This window comes from Bufo bufo, chromosome 6 (assembly GCF_905171765.1).
Source record: "Bufo bufo chromosome 6, aBufBuf1.1, whole genome shotgun sequence".
In the NCBI taxonomy this organism is placed as follows: Eukaryota; Metazoa; Chordata; class Amphibia; order Anura; family Bufonidae; genus Bufo; species Bufo bufo.
This window is the reverse complement of record NC_053394.1, coordinates 106,392,311-106,403,383: the sequence shown is the minus strand read 5'-3', so window position 1 is coordinate 106,403,383 and position 11,073 is coordinate 106,392,311. Positions and strand designations below refer to the sequence as shown.

The window sequence follows — 11,073 nt, the reverse complement described above, 5'->3', positions numbered from 1 at the left end:
AAGGCCCCTTTCACACGAGCGTGACAGATTAGGTCTGGATGCGTTCAGGGTGCGTTCAGTGAAACTCACACTATTTTGCAAGCAAGTTCAGTTAGTTTTGTCTGCGATTGCGTTCAGTTTTTTCCGCGCGGGTGCAATGCGTTTTTCACGCGCGTGATAAAAAAACTGAAGGTTTACAAACAACATCTCTTAGCAACCATCAGTGAAAAACGCATAGCACCCGCACTTGCTTGCGGATGCAATGCGTTTTTCACGCAGCCCCATTCACTTCTATGGGGCCAGGGCTGCGTGAAAAACGCAGAATATAGAACATGCTGCGATTTTCACGCAACGCAGAACTGATTACGGGAAAAACAACGCTCATGTACACAGATCCATTGAAATGAATGGGTCAGGATTCAGTGCGGGTGCAATGCGTTCACGTCACTCATTGCACCCGCGCGGAAAACTCGCTTGTGTGAATGGGGCCTAAGGGAGCTAATAGTTAAAAAAAAAAAATTATAACACACCAAAATATTAATTATAAATGAAAAAGAAAGATTTACAAGAAAAAAACCTACACGTTAACAATAAACATATTCATTTTCAGCAGATTTGTGTAGGAAATTTTTTTTTTTTTCAAAAATGAAAATTCACAGAATATCGGTATAAATTATTGGCTATCGGCCTGAAAGTTCATAGATTATCGGTATCGGCCCTAAAAAATCTATATCGGTCGATCCCTAGTTAGAAGGCTTGGAAGCAATTCTTAAAATATTTAAGAAAATTTCCAAAACCCACTTTTTAAAGGGATTCTGTCACCAGGTTTCACCCCCTCCAGATAAAAATATGGTTATGTTCAGGGAGCTTTCACGATTCCTAATGTGGTCTTATAAATGTAATCTGTAGGCTCATTTTGCTAAAAAAAAACGCTATTATTAACCTGTCATTCAACAAAATAAGGTGCCCAAGGGGATGTAAATGGACCGAAGCTGCCGCCCGCACCCGCCGCCGTTCGTGCCCAGCTCCGCCTTTCCCGACCTCAGCGCCGCCTCATAATCCTGTGTGACGCCTCCGGCTCTCCCTCCCTCCCTCCCCCCTCCTTCTGCTCTAACATCTCGCGCGTGCGCACAGGGCTCTGCCAGTGTGCAGGTCATCGAGAGGTTGAGCGAAGTGTCGGCGCATGCGCACTTCGCTCTATGAAGCTGAACGGAGAAGTCCGCACGGGCGCATCAGGCAGAGCCCTGTGCACACGCGCGAGATGTTAGAGCAGAAGGAGGGGGGAGGGGAGGGAGAGCCAGAGGCGTCACACAGGATTATGAGGCGGCGCTGAGGTCGGGAAAGGTGGAGCTGGGCATGAACGGCGGCGGGTGCGGGCGGCAGCTTCGGTCCATTTACATCCCCTTGGGCACCTTATTTTGTTGAATGACAGGTTAGTAATAGTGTTTTTTTTTAGCAAAATGAGCCTACAGATTACATTTATAAGACCACATTAGGAATCGTGAAAGCTCCCTGAACATAACCATATTTTTATCTGGAGGGGGTGAAACCTGGTGACAGAATCCCTTTAAGGACCAGTTCAGGTCTGAAGTCACTTTGCAGGGCTTACATAGTGGAAACCCCCCCATAAATGACCCCATTGTAGAAACGACACCCCTTAAGTTACTCAAAACTGATTTTACAAACTTTGTTAACCCTTTAGGTGTTCCACAAGAATTAAAGGAAAATGGAGATTAAATTTCAAAATTTCACTTTTTTGGCAGATTTTAATAAAAAAAAATCTTTAACACTCAATATTTATTACCCTGATTCTGCGGTTTACAGAAACACCCCACATGTGGTCGTAAACTGATGTAAGGGCACATGGCATGGCGCAGAAGAAAAGGAGATTTTGCTGGACTGCTTTTTAGATGCCATGTCCCATTTAAAGCCCCCCTGATGCACCCTTACAGTAGAAACTCCCAAAAAGTGACCACATTTTGGAAACTAGGGGATAAGGTGCCAGTTTTATTGTTACTATTTTGGGGTACATATGATTTTTAATTGCTATATATTACTCTTTTTGTGAGGCAAGGTAACCAAAAAATGGCTGTTTTGGCACAATCTTTTTTATTTTTTACAAGATTCATCTGACAGGTCATGTGCTATTTTTATAGAGCAGGTTGTTATGGACACGGTGATATCAAATATGTCTACTTTCTTTGTTTGTTTCAGTTTTACATAATAAAGCTTTTTTGAAAAAAGAAATTATGTTTTTGTGTCTCCATTTTCTGAACGCCATATTTTTTTTATTTTTCTGCCGATCATCTTGTGCAGGGGCTTGTTTTTTGCAGAAAGTTTTGAGGTTTTTATTGGTACCATTTTTGGGTACATAGGATTTTTTGATCATTCATTATTACACTTTATGGGGCAAGGTGACCAAAAAATTGGTTGTTTTGAACATTTTTATAATTTTCTTTTTACAGCGTTTATCTGAGGGGTTGGGTCATGTGACAGAGCAGATCGTTACGGATGTGGCAATACCTAACATGTATACTTTTTCTTATTTATTTAAGTTTTACACAATAATAGCATTTTTTAAACCATAGAGCCATAGCTTTTTTGTTTTTTGGGCGATTGTCTTAAGTAGGGTATCATTTTTTGCGGGATTGGTACTATTTTGGGGGCATACACCTTTTTGATAGCTTGGTGTTGCACCTTTTGTGATGTAAGGTGACAAAAATGGCTTTATTGGCACTGTTTAAATTTTTTTTTTACAGTGTTCACCTGAGGGGTTAGGTTATGTGATATTTTTATCGAGCATGTTGTTACGGACGCGGTGATAACTAATATGTACACTTACACTTTTTTTTTATTTCACTTTAACACAATAATAGCATATTTGAAATAAAAAAATGATGTTTTAGTGTCTCCATGTTGAGAGCTATAGTTTTTGGGTTTTTTTGAGCGATTTTCTTATGTAGGGTCTAATTTTTTGCGGGATGAGGGGACGGTTTTATTGGTACCATTTTGTTTGAAATACGCCTTTCTGATCACTCGGTGTTGCACTTTTTGTGATGTAAGGTGACAAAAATGGCTTTTTGACAGTTTACTTTTTTTTTTTTAATGGTGTTTATCGGACGGGGTGGGATATGTGATATATTTATAGAGCTGGTCGTTACCGACGCGGTGATACCTGATATGTCTGGTTTTATTTTTTCATTTTTTATAGGAAAAGGCAATTTATTTTATTTTTAATTTACATTTTTATTTATTTATTTTTACTTTTATTATTTTCACTTTTTTTTAAAATCAAGTCTCACTTGGATCTTGAACATCCAGTGGGGCTGATGGCTGTACTATACTTTGCAATGCTCTTGCTGCATTGCAAAGTATAATATTATAAGATTTACCTGTAGGCAGCCCCAATGGTTGAGAGAGGGAGCCCCCTCCCTCTATTAACCCCATGGATGTGAGCTGACACTCACTGCTGATGGCGGCGGCGGCTCAGGAACTGAGCCGCCGCCATCACACACAGCAGGGGGACCGCATCAGGCACACAGTTGGCGGCCGGATACATAGGGGGAGGGGGGGGGGGGCCGCATCAGGGGCAGATGGCAGCAAAGAGGCAGGGCTCACGGGGGGAAGGGTTGGAGGTGCACAGGGGAAGCACAGATCGGGGTGCATGAGCATACACTACCTGATTTCAGGCTCTTATCTGCAGAGTGCAGATCATAGCCTGGAACAGGCATTTTTACAGACTAACCAATCGGATCGATTGCCGGCAAGGGACCACTCTGATTGGACCCTTGCCGGCATTACTGGACTGTATGCCCGTGACAGCAGCAGTCCAGGGGCAGAAGCTTTAATCCAAGTGTTTTGCAGCGCTTGGATTAAAGAACTGCCATGACGTCTATACACATGCTAGCTGCACGGGGTATGTGTAGTTAGCACGTATATAGCCGTATGGCAGTCGGTAAGGGATTAACATGAAATATTATCAAATTAAAGTAAATAGTCTTCCAAGATTGCCCTCTGCTGGACATACAAACAATTGCAATGAGGTGCCAGACACCTGTCTTCTCCTCCACGTTTATTTCAAAACACATTTACCTTGCCTTAAAGGGGTTATCCCATGATTAATGTAAAAATGAAAACCAGACATCATATAGCACATGGCAACCTCTTTCTAACAAAGCTAGAACCAGCCCTGTACCTCACATGGATCCGGAGATCTCCCCATTCATTGCTCTGCTGGATTTATATCAAGCTGGCAGGAGGCGGTTGAAGGATGAAACTGAGCATGTGTGGCCGTGTCAGTAAGCAGCACAAAGAAATAGGAAAAACAGCAGGTGGCACTATACAGAGTTTATCAAATAACTCAGTGACTATGCTACATTTTTAATTACATAAGTTTTCAGTTTGAAAACCATAGAACATGTTTTGTGGGACAACCCCTTTAACAACATGTCAAAAATGTTTAGTCAGTCACTGTCCAGGTGCAAAGACCCCCACCCATCCCTAAAACATGTAGGGTGAGACACTCAGCTGAGCACTGCATCTCTCTAGCTGAAGACGGCTTTACAGAAAGTCTAGCACTATCTGGGTGCCGACACCCCCACCGATTAAAACCTTTGACATGTCACTATAACATATCAAAAGAATTATTGATGTCACACATAGGTTTTTCCACCCTTGAGATGTATTTTTTTCAGGCCAACAGCATTTATTTTATTTTTTTAGAACTGCAACATACTCTTGGTGTGGAGTTCTTTTCAGGCAATTTCTCATAGACTTATCTATATTTTAAAAAAAAATAATAAAAAAAATAAAATAAAATGTGGTGTGACGGAAAAAAACAACAGAATTTTCTATTGGTTTTCACAAGCAAAAACAAAAGAAACCCAAAATGTGTGTGGCAGAACTCCAATTAATCATCCAGACTCAATTAATCATTTTCCATAGAGTTAGGGAGCCTTCACACACGGAAGATTTTTCTGCAGAAATTTGTAACTGAAAATCAGTTCAACTCATTTTTTTCTGATTTTCAGTTGCAGAAGTTTTTGTAACAAATCTGTCGCATTGGAAGGCATCCTTATGGTCTCAAGTTACAATGGTTATGGGGGAACTTGAGGGACCACTTACACCTCACTGGTCTCTTATCCTCCATGTACAGAGATAGCTACTCCTTATAGATCTCTCCTACATATTTACGGTTACTTTACATGAAGACATTTATATAGAGCTATTGACTGTCAGGTTCCAAGACTGGATTCCACACAAGTAAAACTGTGTTGATGAACATCAGTTAATGATGGAAGATTTCAGCTCTGGAAGCATAATTGAGACCAACTCAGAATCAGTAGTGGATAGGAAATACATGTACAAAATGATTCCACCAGCAGAACAGTGAGTGCAGCTCTGGGGAATAATACAGGTTGTAACTCAGGATCAGTAATGTAACTTGTGTACACAGTAAATCAACCAGCAGAATAGTGAGTGCAGCTCTGGAGAATAATACAGGTGCTAACCCAGGATCAGTAATGTGTGCATACATTGACTCCACTAGCAAAATAGCGAGTACAGAACACAGGATGTAACTCAGGATCAGTCCAAGGAAAGGCTTCGTTCACATCACCGTTCAGCCTTTCCGTTCTCCTGCTCCGTTCAGGAGTAGGAGAACGGAGAAGGCACATAACTGAGCCAAAGGACCCCATAGACTATAATGGGGTCAGTTATCTTTCCGCTCAGATGATGATTTTGGAGCGGAGACAAAAGTTATGCATGCAGGACTTTTGTCTCTGCTTCAAAATCATCTTATGAGCAGAAACATAACATACCCCATTATAGTCTATGGGGTCCTAAGGGCTCAGTTATGTGCCTTCTCTGTTCTCCTACTCCTAAACGGAGCAGAACGGAAAGGCTGAACGGTGATGTGAACAAAGCCTAAGTTATGTATGTACACAATGATTCCACCAACAGAATGGGGAGTTCAGCTCTAGAGTACAGGATAGAGGATGTAACTCAGGATCAGTACAAGGTAAGGTAGGTATGTATGCACACAGGGACTGCAGATCAGCATAGCACAGGATAAGTAATGTGTGTTAACTTACTATTGTGGCTGTGCCTGAATTTTGGCTTATTTAGTGCCAAAAATCTAGCATATTTTTGGCACAAAGAGGGAGATTTACCAAAACTGGTTTAAAGGAAAACTGGCTTAGGGCTCTTTCACACTTGCGTTCTTTTCTTCCGGCATAGAGTTCCGTCGTCGGGGCTCTATGCCAGAAGAATCCTGATCAGGATTATCCCCATGCATTCTGAATGGAGTGAAATCCGTTCAGGATGTCTTCAGTTCCGGAACGGAACGTTTTTTGGCCGGAGAAAATACCGCAGCATGCTGCGCTTTTTGCTCCGGCCAAAAATCCTGAAGACTTGCCACAAGGCCGGATCCGGAATTAATGCCCATTGAAAGGCATTGATCCGGATCCGGCCTTAAGCTAAACGTCGTTTCGGCGCATTGCCGGACCCGACGTTTAGCTTTTTCTGAATGGTTACCATGGCTGCCGGGACGCTAAAGTCCTGGCAGCCATGGTAAAGTGTAGCGGGGAGCAGCATACTTACCGTCCGTGCGGCTCCCGGGGCGCTACAGAGTGACGTCAGGGCGCCCCACGCTCATGGATGACGTCATCCATGCGCGTGGGGCGCTCTGACGTCATTCTGGAGCCACACGGACTGTAAGTATACTGCTCCCCCACTACTACTATGGCAGCCAGGACTTTAATAGCGTCCTGGCTGCCATAGTAACACTGAACGCATTTTGAAGACGGCTCAGTCTTCAAATGCTTTCAGTACACTTGCGTTTTTCCGGATCCGGCGTGTAATTCCGGCAAGTGGAGTACACGTCGGATCCGGGCAATGCAAGTTTGAAAGAGCCCTTAGTTGCCCATAGCAGAAAATCTGATTCTACCTTTCATTTCGCAAACGAGCGCTGAAAAGCAAACATTAGACGCTGATTGGTTATGCATAATTTCCTTTACACCAGTTTCGATAAATCTCCCATCTCGTTTAAGACATTTTTGTGGCCCATAAGAAAAATCCACAGCACTTCACTCAGCAAGTGGCATGACTTAAAATGCCACATACACCGAAACTGGGTTAAAATTTTGGCACAAACTAAGCCAACCAACAGGTGGTAAAGACAACCGTGTACTAAATTACCCTGCCTCAGCCACTGCGATAAATTTGGGGAATCTTTAGACTGCATACATTTATGCCAGCTACTTTTTGGATGAGTAAACCTGTCCCAGGGATTCAACTTTATATGTAAATTCTGTATGTTGTGAATAAATTGAGTTTTGGTGGCACCTGCTGGTGAAAACAGAGTCCTACAGCACGAGTGTGGGTTGAAAATAAAATGTCATGCTTTTTGTCAACTTTTAAGAAAAAAAAAAAACCTGCATACAGATGTTACATTCTGGACAATAGAAAATTATAAAATGTTCTACAAACACTGCATATTTTGAAGTGACATTTTAAGAACATTTTCTTGCTCTCTTCAGTTCATTCATGCTTTGGGTGTGACATTTTCCCAGCCTTTTCTATAGGGAAGAAAATAGTTAGAAAATAAAGCAAGAAAAATGCTGTTTTTTCTTTTCAGCTCCCGACAAAAAAAATGTGAAAACACCAATTGTCTTTCCCCCCCCCCCCCAAAACGGTCATTTTGGCCCCCAACATACCATATATAAAACAGTAATAAAGTAGCAGGAGTCATAACATTATTGAATCTTTATTAGTCTAGACAAGCAAAGCAGAGTGGCCAGTGCATGGGGCCGGCTGAAAAAATGCATGATGAAGGGGGGAAACCATATACAAGGAAAAAGATGCTCATTGGCTACATTCAGAGTCAAACTAAACCCCTGGCCTGACCATAGAGAGAACGCATGGGAGGAACCTCGGTGCATGCAACAACTGGATTTCCAAATGCGGCCCGGGGGATGGTCATGATGAAGAAAACAAGTACGTGTCAGAAAAGGGGTTAACCATGACATAGGCATCCATTGTAGCAAAAAAGCAGCAGTTCCCATTCCTATACTTTTCTATGAATTTATAGGACAGGGTCACTTACAGATGTTTTTGGGTCAAGAGAACATTTCATTCCCTATGCAAGGAACCATGAGCGGTGATGGGACTACAAATGGCAGGAGACGTATTGGCACCCTTGCAACATGGCTGCGTAGAAGGTAAAAGCCCCCCGTTTTGGTTTTCCCCATTCCCTAGGGTGACATAGGACTGGTTAATGGGTAGATACTGTAGACCCTTTACACAACTATCCCCAACTTACTTAAAAAGGACCATTTAGACTGAAACATGCCTCTGTATGGGCAAGTTAGATGAATGCAGTTAGGCTACCTGCACACTGGATTTCCACACGGATTTCTCTGCATTTCAGCACCAAAATCCACATGTTACTTGCATATGTTGCTGCAGCTTGTCCCAATCTCCTCCGTTGCAATGCAAAGGGTGAAATCCACACTAAGGCCTCTTTCACACTTGCGTTGTTGGGATCCGGCATGCACTTCCGTTGCCGGAGGTGCCTGCCGGATCCGTAACAACGCAAGTGTACTGAAAGCATTTGAAGACGGAACAGTCTTCCAAATGCTTTCAGTGTTACTATGGCAATCAGGACGCTATTAAAGTCCTGGTTGCCATAGTAGGAGCGGGGGAGCGGTATACTTACAGTCCGTGCGGCTCCCGGGGCGCTCCAGAATGACGTCAGAGCGCCCCATGCGCATGGATGACGTGATCCATGTGATCACGTGATCCATGCGCTTGGGGCGCCCTGACGTCACTCTGGAGCGCCCGGGGAGCCGCACGGACGGTAAGTATGCCGCTCCCCGCTACACTTACCATGGCTGTCAGGACTTTAGCGTCCCGGCAGCCATGGTGACCACTCTGAAAAAGCTAAATGTCGGCTCCGGCAATGCGCCGAAACGACGTTTAGCTTAAAGCCGGATCCGGATCAATGCCTTTCAATGGGCATTAATCCCGGATCCGGCCTTGCGGCAAGTCTTCAGGATTTTTGGCCGGAGCAAAAAGCGCAGCATGCTGCGGTATTTTCTCCGGCCAAAAAACGTTCCGTACCGGAACTGAAGACATCCTGATGCATCCTGAACGGATTTCACTCCATTCAGAATGCATTAGGATAATCCTGATCAGGATTCTTCCGGCATAGAGCCCCGACGACGGAACTCTATGCCAGAAGACAATAACGCAGGTGTGAAAGAGCCCTAAGACTCCACAGAAACAATTGATACACTGTGGATTTCAAAATCCGCACAGCAGGTTCATTTCCATATAGAAATGATACGCAAAGCGTACATGAGATTTGCCAAATATCGTTCACTTTGGGACTGGATTACGTTGTGGTTTTTTTTTCCTGCAAAAAATCTGCACAGGAAAACCGAGACTAATCGGCAACAGGTGCAAGTAGCCTTTTATAGTGGGTTACGCAGCAGAAAACATAAAACCAGAGGATATGAACACTGAAAGCATTCATCAGCCAAGACATCTATAACATAAAATAAAGCAAAACTGAGTGTAGATTTAAAATCAGCCATTTTGTGGATGCAGCTCCTACGTTGATCTCCAGGCTTTCATGGACTGCGCAGGTGTTACCCCTTCCCACATACTCCAGGTAGTGGAGCAACACGAAGGTAGCCCTGGGAGCTGTATACACAAAAAGGCACCTATATGCAAAGTTTCTTAAAGTGGTTGTCAAAAGATTCAACATTTTTAATTATCAGACAAAGGGCTCATGCACACGGCCATGTCGTTTTTTGCGGTCCGCAAATTAAAAAACGGATGCCGCCTGTGTGCCTTCCGCAATTTGCGGAACGGAACAGGAGGCCCATTATAGAGATGCCTATTCTTGTCCGCAAAACGTACATGTCTCAATTTTTGCGGCGTCACGGAACGGAGCAACAGATGCGGACGGCACACACAGTGCTGTCCGCATCTTTTGCGGACCCACTGAAATGAATGGTTCTGTATAGGGAATCAAAATACGGTCCGTATACGGAACGCAAAATACGTGTGCATGAGCCCAAACCCTTTATTTTTATAATTTGGATAGATTTCAGCATTAAAAAGGTTCTCGAACAAAGGCAACCCCTGTCCATATGCCATATTGTTGGTGGGTGGGTGTAATATATACACACATTCTCTTATAATCTCAGAGGGAGGTCCACAACTCGAGGCCCCTCTTGATGAGCCAGAACAGAAAGCCAGTCTGTAGAACACTCCCAAGCTGGTGGACTCAAGCCATCCTTGCACTACATGGACAATCATTCATCTGATTGACCTGCAGAGGAAAATTCCTGGCTGGCCACGGCTTTCACCGATGGCTTGCCAGGTACTGAGCGAGTTGTAAGCGAGGAACTTTCAGTGCGCGCCAGTGAGAGCTACCTTTTGACCTCCTCTCCTCTGACAGGATTGCACAGCATTAGGCCTCATGCACACAAACGTGTGCCGGCCGTTCTGTGCGTTGGGGACCGCAATTTGCAGTCCCCATTGCACAGGCACCATCTGTGCGGTAGCCGCAGACTGATCCAGACCAATTCAACTTGAATGGGTCCGTGATTCGCCCGCACCGGAAAAAAATAGACCACCACTCCTTCCGGACCCATTCGAGTGAAAGGATCCACCTCTGTGAAACAGTGTTGACACGGCCGGAACCTGTACATTGCAGAATCGTGGTTTGCGGGCAGCAATACGGGCACGGTTGTGTGCATGAGGCCTTATACTGATTGATAATGCTGTGTAACCCTGAAGGTCCTGGAATCTACTGAATTACATTGAGACACGCTGCAAGTTTCTCACATTCAACAGTCTCGTGTGTCATGCCTAAGGGATGCATTTTGATAGGGGTTGCCTCTGATGAGAAAAGGTTGCAAAAGTATACATACCATTTAATTTGGGCAAAGACTAAACCTACACAACGCCCATGTACCGATAGGTCTACGATCTGAATATCACATAAGACCTAGAAGGGCAAGTAAACATTTGCATTCTTCCCTTCTAAAAATTATGGGCAAATATTGCAGTTAATGGAAAAAA

At 43.7% G+C, this 11,073-nt stretch overlaps 1 long non-coding RNA gene across 1 annotated transcript; it reads right to left on the bottom strand.

Moving 5' to 3' along the window:
• Positions 1-7,731: 7,731 nt before the first annotated feature.
• LOC121005986 lies at positions 7,732-9,790 on the bottom strand. The gene is made up of 2 exons (XR_005779998.1): positions 9,253-9,790; positions 7,732-8,497 (listed from the first exon to the last, which is right to left on the bottom strand). It is a non-coding gene; the product is annotated as an uncharacterized LOC121005986 (long non-coding RNA).
• Positions 9,791-11,073: the final 1,283 nt, after the last annotated feature.